Here is a 16112-nt window from a genome sequence, read left to right as displayed (position 1 = left end):
TAGCCCTACTATAAGACCTCACTCTAGCCCTACTATAAGACCTCACTCTAGCTACTATAAGACCTCACTCTAGCCCTACTATAAGACCTCACTCTAGCCCTACTATAAGACCTCACTCTAGCTACTATAAGACCTCACTCTAGCCCTACTATAAGACCTCACTCTAGCCCTACTATAAGACCTCACTCTAGCCCTACTATAAGACCTCACTCTAGCCCTACTATAAGACCTCACTCTAGCCTACTATAAGACCTCACTCTAGCCCTACTATAAGACCTCACTCTAGCCTACTATAAGACCTCACTCTAGCCCTACTATAAGACCTCACTCTAGCTACTATAAGACCTCACTCTAGCCCTACTATAAGACCTCACTCTAGCCCTACTATAAGACATCACTCTAGCCCTACTATAAGACCTCACTCTAGCCCTACTATAAGACCTCACTCTAGCCCTACTATAAGACCTCACTCTAGCCCTACTATAAGACCTCACTCTAGCCCTACTATAAGACCTCACTCTAGCTACTATAAGACCTCACTCTAGCCCTACTATAAGACCTCACTCTAGCTACTATAAGACCTCACTCTAGCCCTACTATAAGACCTCACTCTAGCCCTACTATAAGACCTCACTCTAGCCCTACTATAAGACCTCACTCTAGCTACTATAAGACCTCACTCTAGCTACTATAAGACCTCACTCTAGCCCTACTATAAGACCTCACTCCAGCCCTACTATAAGACCTCACTCTGGCTACTATAAGACCTCACTCTAGCCCTACTATAAGACCTCACTCTAGCTACTATAAGACCTCACTCTAGCCCTACTATAAGACCTCACTCTAGCTACTATAAGACCTCACTCTAGCCCTACTATAAGACCTCACTCTAGCCCTACTATAAGACCTCACTCTAGCTACTATAAGACCTCACTCTAGCCCTACTATAAGACCTCACTCTAGCTACTATAAGACCTCACTCTAGCCCTACTATAAGACCTCACTCTAGCCCTACTATAAGACCTCACTCTAGCCCTACTATAAGACCTCACTCTAGCCCTACTATAAGACCTCACTCTAGCCCTACTATAAGACCTCACTCTAGCCCTACTATAAGACCTCACTCTAGCCCTACTATAAGACCTCACTCTAGCCCTACTATAAGACCTCACTCTAGCCCTACTATAAGACCTCACTCTAGCCCTACTATAAGACCTCACTCTAGCCCTACTATAAGACCTCACTCTAGCTACTATAAGACCTCACTCTAGCTACTATAAGACCTCACTCTAGCCCTACTATAAGACCTCACTCTAGCTACTATAAGACCTCACTCTAGCCCTACTATAAGACCTCACTCTAGCCCTACTATAAGACCTCACTCTAGCTACTATAAGACCTCACTCTAGCTACTATAAGACCTCACTCTAGCCCTACTATAAGACCTCACTCTAGCCCTACTATAAGACCTCACTCTAGCCCTACTATAAGACCTCACTCTAGCCCTACTATAAGACCTCACTCTAGCCCTACTATAAGACCTCACTCTAGCCCTACTATAAGACCTCACTCTAGCTACTATAAGACCTCACTCTAGCTACTATAAGACCTCACTCTAGCCCTACTATAAGACCTCACTCTAGCCCTACTATAAGACCTCACTCTAGCCCTACTATAAGACCTCACTCTAGCTACTATAAGACCTCACTCTAGCCCTACTATAAGACCTCACTCTAGCTACTATAAGACCTCACTCTAGCCCTACTATAAGACCTCACTCTAGCCCTACTATAAGACCTCACTCTAGCCCTACTATAAGACCTCACTCTAGCCCTACTATAAGACCTCACTCTAGCCCTACTATAAGACCTCACTCTAGCTACTATAAGACCTCACTCTAGCTACTATAAGACCTCACTCTAGCCCTACTATAAGACCTCACTCTAGCCCTACTATAAGACCTCACTCTAGCCCTACTATAAGACCTCACTCTAGCCCTACTATAAGACCTCACTCTAGCTACTATAAGACCTCACTCTAGCCTACTATAAGACCTCACTCTAGCCCTACTATAAGACCTCACTCTAGCCTACTATAAGACCTCACTCTAGCCCTACTATAAGACCTCACTCTAGCCTACTATAAGACCTCACTCTAGCTACTATAAGACCTCACTCTAGCCCTACTATAAGACCTCACTCTAGCCCTACTATAAGACCTCACTCTAGCTACTATAAGACCTCACTCTAGCCCTACTATAAGACCTCACTCTAGCCCTACTATAAGACCTCACTCTAGCTACTATAAGACCTCACTCTAGCTACTATAAGACCTCACTCTAGCCCTACTATAAGACCTCACTCTAGCCCTACTATAAGACCTCACTCTAGCTACTATAAGACCTCACTCTAGCTACTATAAGACCTCACTCTAGCTACTATAAGACCTCACTCTAGCCCTACTATAAGACCTCACTCTAGCCCTACTATAAGACCTCACTCTAGCTACTATAAGACCTCACTCTAGCCCTACTATAAGACCTCACTCTAGCTACTATAAGACCTCACTCTAGCCCTACTATAAGACCTCACTCTAGCCCTACTATAAGACCTCACTCTAGCTACTATAAGACCTCACTCTAGCCCTACTATAAGACCTCACTCTAGCCCTACTATAAGACCTCACTCTAGCCCTACTATAAGACCTCACTCTAGCCCTACTATAAGACCTCACTCTAGCTACTATAAGACCTCACTCTAGCCCTACTATAAGACCTCACTCTAGCCCTACTATAAGACCTCACTCTAGCCCTACTATAAGACCTCACTCTAGCCCTACTATAAGACCTCACTCTAGCCCTACTATAAGACCTCACTCTAGCCCTACTATAAGACCTCACTCTAGCCCTACTATAAGACCTCACTCTAGCCCTACTATAAGACCTCACTCTAGCCCTACTATAAGACCTCACTCTAGCTACTATAAGACCTCACTCTAGCTACTATAAGACCTCACTCTAGCCCTACTATAAGACCTCACTCTAGCTACTATAAGACCTCACTCTAGCTACTATAAGACCTCACTCTAGCTACTATAAGACCTCACTCTAGCCCTACTATAAGACCTCACTCTAGCTACTATAAGACCTCACTCTAGCCCTACTATAAGACCTCACTCTAGCTACTATAAGACCTCACTCTAGCCCTACTATAAGACCTCACTCTAGCTACTATAAGACCTCACTCTAGCCCTACTATAAGACCTCACTCTAGCTACTATAAGACCTCACTCTAGCTACTATAAGACCTCACTCTAGCCCTACTATAAGACCTCACTCTAGCTACTATAAGACCTCACTCTAGCTACTATAAGACCTCACTCTAGCCCTACTATAAGACCTCACTCTAGCTACTATAAGACCTCACTCTAGCCCTACTATAAGACCTCACTCTAGCTACTATAAGACCTCACTCTAGCCCTACTATAAGACCTCACTCTAGCCCTACTATAAGACCTCACTCTAGCCCTACTATAAGACCTCACTCTAGCCCTACTATAAGACCTCACTCTAGCCCTACTATAAGACCTCACTCTAGCCCTACTATAAGACCTCACTCTAGCCCTACTATAAGACCTCACTCTAGCCCTACTATAAGACCTCACTCTAGCCCTACTATAAGACCTCACTCTAGCCCTACTATAAGACCTCACTCTAGCCCTACTATAAGACCTCACTCTAGCTACTATAAGACCTCACTCTAGCTACTATAAGACCTCACTCTAGCCCTACTATAAGACCTCACTCTAGCCCTACTATAAGACCTCACTCTAGCTACTATAAGACCTCACTCTAGCTACTATAAGACCTCACTCTAGCCCTACTATAAGACCTCACTCTAGCTACTATAAGACCTCACTCTAGCCCTACTATAAGACCTCACTCTAGCTACTATAAGACCTCACTCTAGCCCTACTATAAGACCTCACTCTAGCTACTATAAGACCTCACTCTAGCCCTACTATAAGACCTCACTCTAGCTACTATAAGACCTCACTCTAGCTACTATAAGACCTCACTCTAGCCCTACTATAAGACCTCACTCTAGCTACTATAAGACCTCACTCTAGCTACTATAAGACCTCACTCTAGCCCTACTATAAGACCTCACTCTAGCTACTATAAGACCTCACTCTAGCCCTACTATAAGACCTCACTCTAGCTACTATAAGACCTCACTCTAGCCCTACTATAAGACCTCACTCTAGCCCTACTATAAGACCTCACTCTAGCTACTATAAGACCTCACTCTAGCTACTATAAGACCTCACTCTAGCTACTATAAGACCTCACTCTAGCCCTACTATAAGACCTCACTCTAGCTACTATAAGACAAGACCTCACTCTAGCCCTACTATAAGACCTCACTCTAGCTACTATAAGACCTCACTCTAGCTACTATAAGACCTCACTCTAGCTACTATAAGACCTCACTCTAGCTACTATAAGACCTCACTCTAGCCCTACTATAAGACCTCACTCTAGCCCTACTATAAGACCTCACTCTAGCTACTATAAGACCTCACTCTAGCCCTACTATAAGACCTCACTCTAGCTACTATAAGACCTCACTCTAGCCCTACTATAAGACCTCACTCTAGCTACTATAAGACCTCACTCTAGCTACTATAAGACCTCACTCTAGCTACTATAAGACCTCACTCTAGCTACTATAAGACCTCACTCTAGCCCTACTATAAGACCTCACTCTAGCCCTACTATAAGACCTCACTCTAGCTACTATAAGACCTCACTCTAGCTACTATAAGACCTCACTCTAGCTACTATAAGACCTCACTCTAGCCCTACTATAAGACCTCACTCTAGCTACTATAAGACCTCACTCTAGCCCTACTATAAGACCTCACTCTAGCTACTATAAGACCTCACTCTAGCCCTACTATAAGACCTCACTCTAGCTACTATAAGACCTCACTCTAGCCCTACTATAAGACCTCACTCTAGCTACTATAAGACCTCACTCTAGCTACTATAAGACCTCACTCTAGCCCTACTATAAGACCTCACTCTAGCCCTACTATAAGACCTCACTCTAGCCCTACTATAAGACCTCACTCTAGCCCTACTATAAGACCTCACTCTAGCCCTACTATAAGACCTCACTCTAGCCCTACTATAAGACCTCACTCTAGCCCTACTATAAGACCTCACTCTAGCCCTACTATAAGACCTCACTCTAGCTACTATAAGACCTCACTCTAGCCCTACTATAAGACCAAACTTTAAATGTTCACATCAAAGTATTTCCTGACCCGTTTGTTATACACAGAATTTGCTGTGAATATTCATGATCCCTAGAGGAAGAAACCTGTTTACGTTGGTGACCCCATGACCTTTCTTCTAATACCAACATCAGGCCAAATTTTCCGTTTTCATATGAGTGTGTATATCCTGCAAGATCGTATTCACTCATGGACAACACATTATGCCATAAGCACATATACCATTTTGAATCCCCCCCCCCTTGCGAATCCTTTTTGTCCTCCTTACTCGTTGTCCTGGGTGGTTCACCTAATTCTCACAAAACCTGCTGTGTGGCATCTAGGAACCAACATCTTAAATGTATTATTCGCATAATTGTTAAGCTAACCCCTATGAGCCCCCGAGCTAATACAATGTGGGGTTAAAACATGGTAAACAGGAAGCTTTGTCTGCTCGGTGACGTACGGCAATATGTGAGGTAGCATTGTTGATACATAAAACATGGATTCATAGCCTGGTTCTGCTCAGCTCTCATAGCCTGGTTCTGCTCAGCTCTCATAGCCTGGTTCTGCTCAGCTCTCATCGCCCGGTTCTGCTCAGCTCCAGCTGGATATACATCACCAGGTCCAACTCTCACTTCTGCCATCTGTGTTGAATGTGAAGGTATAACTGCAAAGTGGGGCGATGGCTCAGCCTTGGCAGAGGTCTAGTTGTTCCCAGGCTGAGCTTGCTGAGGGCGTCACAGTACATCTCAGCTAGGTTAAGGACAGCCCTCAGTTACTCTCTCGAAACATTCATTTATACGTGGCCATGATAATAGTTGCTGCATGTGTTTGGTGGTAAGGAGGGCCTCTGAGGGAGAGCTCCTCCATCTGTGAAGCAATAGCGCCCCTAACTGTTTGGTCACAGAGTTGCAGTTCATGGAGCCTTAAAGGACCATACCAGTCTTTTTGACATGTGGGTTCCCCAATCATTGTTGCCTTGATACAAAATTCAAGCCCTTTTCATGATCTTTTACTGAATGTTGTAGTTATTTTCTGACACCACTGCCATTAGCTTCCAGTGTGTCTGAAACATGTCTTAAACACCACAGTAAATGAAGAAAGGCACCACACTTGACTGGAACGTACCAGATGCAAAAAGTCCAAAAGCAGGACAACAGTAAGATTTTGGTGGGACAAAGTGGGACAGATAGATAATGTAAAAATATTTATTAGAATAACTCGTCTTCACCGAATAGATAAAGGTTAAATCAAAATAAATACAAATTAAATACAGAATTATATCTCTCCACATTCATCTTGGCACTGGCAGCCGGCTTGTTACCACCTAACATCTGTTTTAAATATTCAAACTTTATCACTTGACAGGAATGTCTTGTGTTCGTTTTTTTTTTTTTGCTTCGAAAAGAGGGACATCCTCTCAATATGTGGGACGCGGTCTCAAATGGTGGGACAGTACAACCAGAAGGGGGACACCTGGTCACCCAGTGGAACGCCACCTCTGAAAGGTTTGGCCATTGTGATGTAATAAAGTATCTGAGGAAAGAATTCCTCTTCATTTTAAACACCATATTAAAAGGCACAATAGAGCAGCTTTTCAGGGGGAAAAACAAAGACTTTTCAGGAAAATAAATGCACCTCAGATGCGTGACATTTTAGTCAGATGTGGTGACTTTTGTGGGTTTCTGTGGTGACACATTTGCAGATACAATGGAAGCCTATGGCAGTGCAGAATCTGCAGAAAATAACTTTCAGTAACGGTAAAATATGATGAAAAAAGAAAGGTGCCTTGATTTTTATATGAAGGCAAGAATGACTTGGAACCCACGTGTCAGAAAGACTGGTCTGGTCCTTTAACACTTTCACGGCCAACCACGACTATAGTCGGGTTATCTCGCCAACCGCTGAGTGCCAAAACCTGAGTATAGTCGGGTTTTTGATCGTTTTCATAATTTTTTCTTTTATTCGATTTTTTTTAATTCATTACAGTCTCACAATACCGGCCAAATCCTGCTAGGTGGCAGTATCGCCCACCCTTTGAAACCGTATTTCACACTGTGTGTTACATTATATATGGTCCGGGCGGAGAATTTAGACCAAGCCAAGTTAATCGCTTCATCCGAGCACTTTGAAACGCGTTCAGCACACTGCATGCATATTTTGTGCCAGTTCATGTCAGGGACCCGATGGACATCAATACTAGAAATCGCGATCAGACAATTGGAATATTCTTTTTGGAATAACCCCGATCAAAGGTAAGGACTATATGACATCAATTCCACCTTGATCCTACAATGATTTCACATCGATCCAGCCAATAAACGTATGTAGTATTCAAAACGAATGCCGTTGCTGACGATCAGAGCATCAAAAAACGGGCCCCCTCCTTTGATGCATTCATGATGAAACATAATACCTATTATATACCTTTGATTTGGAAATAATATCGTGTCAAATCAAATCAAATCAAATTTATTTGTAAGGCCCGACAACACTCATTAATGTCCCCATGGGCCGGACACGTCTTCTTTAAACAAGTCAAGAAGAAACATAACAATAAGTCGAGAACAAAACAAGAACACCAATCATACCTCTCACACAGGCACCAATTCATCTCTATCAACAACTGCAAATCCCCCACTGCCCCCATCACTCATGGTGTCTCCCAAGGCTCAGTACTTGGTCCCCTGCTCTTCATCCTCTACATCCTTCCACTTGGTCTGATTCTCCGCCAACATGGCCTGCGTTTTCACTGTTATGCAGACGACACTCAGCTCTACCTCTCCACCAAGACTATCACTCCAGCCACTCTCTCCACCCTCAGCACCTGCCTCACAGACATCAAAACATGGATGCAAAATAACTTTCTCAAATTAAACTGCAATAAATCAGAAATCATCATTATCGGTCCAAAATCCCTCACCAGCCACACCCAAGATTTCACCCTAAATATTGATGGTACCATTGTCACCCCCTCCACTCACGTCCGTAACCTTGGCATCATCCTGGACTCCACCCTTTCTTTCCTCCCCCATGTGAACCACATAACCAAATCTGCCTTCTATCACCTCCGGAACATTGCTCGTCTTCGCCCCTCCCTATCACTCTCCGCTGCTGAAACACTGGTTCATGCATTCATATCATCAAGACTAGATTACTGCAACAGCATCCTCTATGGCTCACCAAACACTATTCTCAATAAACTCCAATATGTCCAAAACTCTGCTGCCCGCATGCTCACCTCCAGGGCCGCCTGGGAGAAATGCGAGGCCCTGTGCGAGATTTAACGCGAGGCCCCCCCCCCCCCCCCCCCCCCCAAAGGTAAAAAAAAAAAAAAAAAAATTATATATATATATATATATATATATATATATATTTTTTTTTTTTTTTTTTTTATATATACAGTCAACATATTCTTAAATAATAGCGCTGCCCGAGGCGGGGCATGATACAGTCAACATATAGCAAAAGAGAGAGCGAGAGAGAGCTCCCGTTCTACAGTCAATATACAGTGTACAGAGAGAGAGAGAGAGAGAGAGAACATGTGTTTGTCATGTGTGTGTGTGTTAGAGAGAGACTAGAGCATGTATGACAGATTCAAAAGGACAAAGATCAACACTTAAATCCAAGAGAGAGAGAGAGAGAGAGAGAGAGAGAGAGAGAGAGAGAGAGAGAGAGAGAGAGAGAGAGAGAGAGAGAGAGACATTGGAAAGAAATTGAAATGCTATTTGGCCCTAAACAGAGAGTACACAGTGGCAGAATACCTGAGCACTGTGACTGAAGATCCTTGAGCACAGCCTAGCCATCGAGAAAGGCCGCCATAGGCAGACTGTGTGTGTTAGAAAGAGAGAGAGAGAGAGAGAGAACATGTGTGTTTGTCATGTGTGTGTGTGTTAGAGAGAAACTAGAGCATGTATGACAGATTCAAAAGGACAAAGATCAACACTTAAATCCAACAAGAAGAGGGTATACCAGAGAAACCAAAGCAGCAAGGAGCCAATGGCCGACATCAGCTAAATAGGCTAGCCAGGTACTGTGACACCAGGCCACACACAGCTTTGGCCAATGGCCCAACGCTACCCAAACTACACAAACGACCATTCACACACAGCACATGTCGTATCTCCAAATGTTGTGAAGTAGCATATGTTTTGCCTGGAAAAAAACATCGTTATTAACAAAACATTCGGGAGGGGAAGGAAGGAAGAGTGGGGTAATGTCATGACATTTTCATTAATCTTAGTTACCTGCACGAGGTACGCAGGGCGAAAGGCCGCAACACAGGTCTCCACGTTGACGAAAGGCCTCTCGCTGGCGGGACAAAAAGCTATGGCCAGAGCCTTGTCATGGTGCAGGCCCGACTACATCTTCTGTCAAAGGGCCTGCTATTCTCAAGGCTAACTGATAGCATCAAACGAACGTTCCCAGCTGACGCTAAACAGCTAACTGGCTAACAGTTAGCTCAATCAGGCACCTGGCTGTACAGCCAGGTGCTCTCACCACCAGGCACACACCGTTAGCGTTAGCTACTAGTAGTATTAGCTAGTCGACCAGTTTGGCTCCAGAGAGAGAGAGAAAGAGAGATGTCAGGTCCACGGCGGGTATATAATCATAGGTTGACTCACGTCACTCACCATAACGCAGTATCAACGTGGAAGGAGACTTTCTTGGCCCCACGGTGTAATTTCTTCTTCATCTTCTTCGAGTACTTTCCGGCAGACTGGACACCTTTCGGCGTATTGCTGCCTAACAGATTTATCTGCTCACAAGTTCTCTTCTCCTTCTTTTGAAAAGACATCCACTCGCCTCGCCTCGCTCCTCTGGATAGGCTAGCTAACGCTAGTTAGCCGTTAGCTAAGCTAGCTACTAGCCGACAGCATCATGGCTATCCCGACTGAACCACACGTTAGCACTCAATATTATAACGTAGCTAAAGCTAACTAGCTGTCCCTGTCTTTAGCCGGGATGGCTAGCCTGACTGAACTGTCTAACATGCAACAACTTTCATCTTCAGTCCATCTGCCGAACGATGTCCTCTTCACCTTGTCTGGGATAAACTCCAATGCTGCACGCGCGGAATAGTCAGATGCTTTAGAATAGTGTAACCCCTCCCCTCATTGAAACCAATGCCTGCTGCAGAGCACCAGAGCTCCAATAGTGACCCAGGTGCAGACCCAGGAACAAGTCATTCTACAAACGTGTCTAATGTGAAATATATAAGCATATAAGCAAAACTAGATTTTAGGTCTGTGATGAAAAAGGGCCTCGCGGGAAGGGGGGCCTCGCAAAAAAATAAAATAAAAATAAAAAAAAAATAAAAAAAAATAATAAAAAGAATTAATAATTTTTTTTTTTTTTTTTTTTTTTTTTTTTTGCGAGGCCCCCCTTCCCGCGAGGCCCTGTGCGACCGCACTGCTCGCACACCCCCTGAGGCGGCCCTGCTCACCTCCACCCGTCGCTCTGATCACATCACCCCTGTCCTCCACGACCTCCACTGGCTTCCAATCAAATACAGGATACATTTTAAAATACTACTCATCACATTTAAAGCCCTCAACAACCTTGCCCCTCCCTACCTGTCCGACATCCTCCACCGTCACACGCCCACCCGTCGCCTTAGGTCTGCAGATGCCAACCTCCTAACACCTCCCACGACCAAGCTCCGGACCTGGGGCGACAGGGCCTTTGCTGCTGCTGCCCCCTCCCTCTGGAATGCCCTCCCCAGCCATATCCGTGATGCAAACACCCTGACATCTTTTAAATCAGCCATCAAAACTCACCTTTTCAATCTTGCTTTTGACCTCTAATTCTGTCGGTTTTATTTAATTTTGTCATGTATTATTTTTGTTCTGTTTTGTTCTGTTTTTTTGTTTTGCCATAGTTTGTCTCTCCTGCCCATGTGAAGCATCTTTGAGCACCTGGAAAAGCGCTATATAAAATAGATGTATTATTATTATTATTATTATAAGGTCCAACAAATTTAAAATAAATGCAAAATAAATGAATGAATGCAAACACTCCCAGACATACCCCACGCGAAGGTAAGGAAAAACTCACTAAAACCTAACATTAGGAAAAAATGCACCACAGGCAGTGTGGAGGAGAGAAACCTTAGAAGGGCCATTCAAGGGGGGATCTCCCTTCTTAGATGTCGGTGATAGTAGTGTTGCAGACTGACAGTTGGTAAGCATGCACTCATGTGTGTGGTGAAACACAGATGAGTGCATGCAATAGCAACTGAACATTTTGAAAAATTAAAGATAGAGCTGATAGCAACTGAACATTTTGAAAGATTAAAGATAGAGCTGATAGCGGATCTATTTGAGGCACAGGGGCGGCGCAAAGAGGGTTGCGTCCTCCCCGTCTTAATCACGGGACGTTCAACACTCCGGTCATTGCTCCGAGACAGCCGGAGACAGGGAGATAGGGGGCGGCGCAGAGAGGGTCGCAACCTCCCCGACATCATCGCGGGACGTCCAGCACTCCGGTCTTCACTACGAGACAGCCGGAGACAGGGAGACAGGAGGGCACGCAGAGAGGGTCGCATCCTCCCGGTCTTCATCACGGGACGTCAACACTCCGGGACAGCAACTCACAAGGAGACAGGGAGACAGGACAGGCGTTAGACAGCTCACGTGATTGTAGTGGGCGGACATAGCAATAGATACAAGTGGTAAGCATATATGTGGATAGAATAGATATATGAAGTAAGCATATTATGTGAATAGAATAGAAGTACTTAACCCAGCAATGAAACCACATTGACAGACCACAAACCATGTTGACAGACCACGGACAGAAGACGGTAAGGAGCTGATCCATGGCCTCGGTGGTGCACGTAGAGCAGTACTGCAATCTTGGCCAAGACCCCGAGACATCCATCACCTTGGTCAGCACTACGAGACAAGGGGGGGGGGGGGGGTTGGGACAGGGGTTAGAGAGTTCCCATGTTTGTAGTGGACGGAGATGGAGCAACAGATACATGCAGCGAGCACATGCACACATGGCAACAGCAGAACCACAGTATACAAGAAAATAGATAGAGCAATAGATAGAGCAATAGATAGAACCACTGCAAGCGTATGGACACAGGGTGAAATACGAGACAACAGCCCAGGGCCGCACACCCCGTGGGGGCAGGAGGAGCCACTCAGAAGGTTCAGCACTGCAGGCCAGACAGAAGGCACACAAAGCCATTCCACGGGACCGGCTGAGACAGAGACAGAGGCCAAAAGGTTCTCCCATGTCTGCAGAAAAGCAGACATGGGAGAAAATAGACATCCTAACTAAACTAGACAGATTAATCTAAAGGTCAGTCCCCGACCAGGTGAGATCAGGGTAGGTTGAAGGAGAGAGAGAAAAGATGGGTCTTAAGCAGGGATTTAAAAGCTTCGACAGAACAGGTAGGGAGCGCGGTAGACAAAGGCTCTGTGGCCGGCGGATTTATTTTTAACCCTAGGAATCGATAGAAGCCCCGCATTTTGTGAGCGCAGAGCACGAGCGGGCGAGTATCGGGAGATACGCGAATGACGCAAATGACTTTAGCTAAATTCACATAGCGCTCCATAACTCAGCTTCACCACGGGACAACACGCAAACGTATACATGAAGAAATGTATTCTTTTTTACATGTTGGACGAGGGATAGTGACTGTCAAATGAGCCATAGTATTGTCTCCATAGCTATAATATAGATTATAGATATAGCCCTGCAAACATCGGGACGCAGGGTGAAAATCCCTATCTTTTAAAGCGTGGCCCATTGACGACAAGGATGGATAAAATGGCTGGCGCTGAAAGTGTTAAGGTATTTATTAGGAGTATTATCTACAATATCTGCTGTTCCTCCAGATGATTAGACTATAAGATGTGTGCAACAAATTGGTTCACTAATGGAAAGTTCCTAAATAGCTTATTCCTCATTTTCAGTCAGTCAAGTCCTGTTCCTTCCAGAACAGTTAAGTGCTGACTGGATTCTGGAAAACAGTGTAGTTCAATAGTAGATTATCTGCAAGTTGTTAAGAAAGTGCTGGTCAGCACTACTCATAGTATATATTCAGATTGTGAATTGTTTATATGTATTGTAATGTATAATATAACTGATAGGGCACAGAGCCTCATCCGCACCTTTGATTACACTATTTTACTTACTCATATTCGTATATTCACAGTTAATTATATTGTTTACACTGCTTATTTTGTATCTTTACTATAGTTGTATTGCCTATATTTATGTCTTATACTATTACCCTGCCCATACCTGTACAGTACCCCCTCCCCCCATGCTGCTATGATGACGCCCGAATTTCCCCAAGGGGATCAATAAAGGAATATTCTTATCTTATCTTGATTGATTATCTTGATCTATGCACTACAAGCTCATAAAATATGTTGTAAATAGGCAATTTGTTGATTTCCATTGATCCAGTTGGCTGTGCCTAGCTACAACCACTTATATCAAGGCTCTAATCAACATTCATTAATTGTATCCCCCCACACTCTCTTCCCCCCCTTCCCCCCACAAGCTCCATTTAACAAGGAAGTGCAGTGGTCAGTGGTTCCCAAGCTGTGGTCCGCGCGAGGGTGTTGCAGGTGGTCCGTATTGCAGGTGGTCCGTATTACCGTTGTGTAATATAAAACATAGCATTATAGTTTGTTATTCTCTCAAATTAGGCAAATCATTATCGGACTACATTTTGTGTCAAGGATTGTGGTTAAATACTCTGGTCTCAAGTGTCGAGACGGAGGGAGACGTGCAGAAATTACAGCTCTTTTCCATTCCGAGACAATGGACTATCAGTAGTAGGCTACTTTGTTGGCGGTGTGAAACATTAATATCTTTGGATCTCTCTCTCTCTCTCTCTCGTGCGTAACAAGAGCCTCTCTCTCTCTCTCTCAAGTAGCCAAACGTTACACTATAAAAACTAACTGGATAGTTGATTTAACTTCATAGCTGAAATATTCTAAAATCATTATAATAATAATAATAATAATAATAATAATAATAATAACCAAGGAAATAAAGCAAGACAGAGACAAAGAACAGAATGGGGTAATTAAGATAATGGTAAAGTCATACGAAGGACGGAAGGGAAGGGTGATATCAGCACTATATCAGGCAATAATGGACAGTAAGGGAAATACAACATTGTATGTAAAAGAAAAGTGGGAGAAAGAGTTAGAAATAGAGATAACAGAGGAGGAATGGTATAACACATGTAAGACGCAACAAACAACCACAGGATCAAGGATATGGAGGGAGTTTGGGATGGAAAAACATAATTAGATACTTTATAACACCAGAAATACAGGGCAATTACACACCAGCAAAGAAAACATGCTGGAGGGAGTGTGGACAGGAAGGGGCGAACCATACACACATTCTGGGGATGTCAGACGATAAGGCACTACTGGGAAGAGATAGGAGGGATAATAAATGAAATAATAGGATACGAAATACCCCAGGGAGGCCAAGTGTTGTATCTGGGGAATCTATCACAAGAAGGAATCCAAGGGGAAGACAAATACTTGATTAAGATATTGATAGTGGCAGCCAAAAAAGCTTTAACTAAACTGTGGTACAAGGTAGAAGTGCCGACGAAGGACCAATGGATAGAGTTAGTAGAGGGGATACAGGAAATGGAGAGAATCACACATATGCTGAGGCTGCAAGAAGAAAAATATGAATGGAAATGGGGAAAGTGGGAAGAATATAGGAGGGGAAGTAACGACATCACAGAGGATTGAAAAGGATACAAGGAAATGAATGACAATGTAAATAAATAATGCAAATATAGAATGGACCGAAGGACCCATGCCACACTTTTTCTTTTCTCATTTTTGTCTATTTGTTTTATATTTATGTACTGTTGATATGTTGAAATGTATTGTCTATGAATGTTGTCTATGTATGTTGTTGAAAAAAAATGAAAATAAAAACGTATGTTAAAAAAAAAGCAATTGGTCTCAAGATTCAAGATTCAAGAGGTTTATTTGTCACATACATACCAGGGCATTCAGTGAAATGCGGGTGGCCATGCCCGCTTTGATTGTGCAATAATACTAATAATAAAATAGACATAATATCAGGTAATAAAATAGACATATTAAATAGGCATGATAAAATAGACATCCTGAGATAGTGTAATACAATGTTAGCTATGAATTTAAGGCACTGGGTCCTATGTACACTACTATACAATATACCGTTTTTACTCTATATCCTTATGCTATACTTGCTATTCTAAACTATACTATACAAGAACCACATCGGTTCTTTCCTTAAAGTGACCTTTATTTTCCTTGTTTTCCTTGTCCTTTCCATTTAGTTTAAAGTGTGTGTGAGCGATTGCAGCATGTGTGTTGTGTGTGTGTGCTCATGTGTACTTGTGTGTGGAGAGTTCAGTGTTCAGGGGGAAGAAGCTGAGCCATAGTCTCTCTGTTCTTGTTGTGTGTGTGCGTAGGCGCTTGCCTGACCGCAGCAGCTTCAAGGGTACTACGACTATGCTTGCACCTCATGGTACCAAAGCACCTCAAAGGCCCTAAAAACAAGATTACAAACATCACAAAACAAACTGGTCAGACTAGTGCTTGACCTGACTCCTAAAACACACCTCACCCCTGCCCACTTTGACAACCTAGGATGACTTAGAGTAGACGACAGAGTACAGCAACTTGCAATGGGCCTGGTCTACAAGATACACTACACCACTAAGGTACCCATGTACATGTCGAAATACTTCCCAAAGGTCAGTGAATTCCACGACCACAACACCAGAGGGAGCTCCACAAATCATGTTAAACTCAGATTTTGCTCAAACAAGGGACTAA

The sequence above is a fragment of the Notolepis coatsorum genome (genome assembly GCF_963971535.1).
Source record: "Notolepis coatsorum genome assembly, chromosome: 7".
NCBI classification, from domain to species: domain Eukaryota; kingdom Metazoa; phylum Chordata; class Actinopteri; order Aulopiformes; family Paralepididae; genus Notolepis; species Notolepis coatsorum.
The sequence above is the reverse complement of the archived record's forward strand: the minus strand, read 5'-3'. Positions refer to the sequence as shown.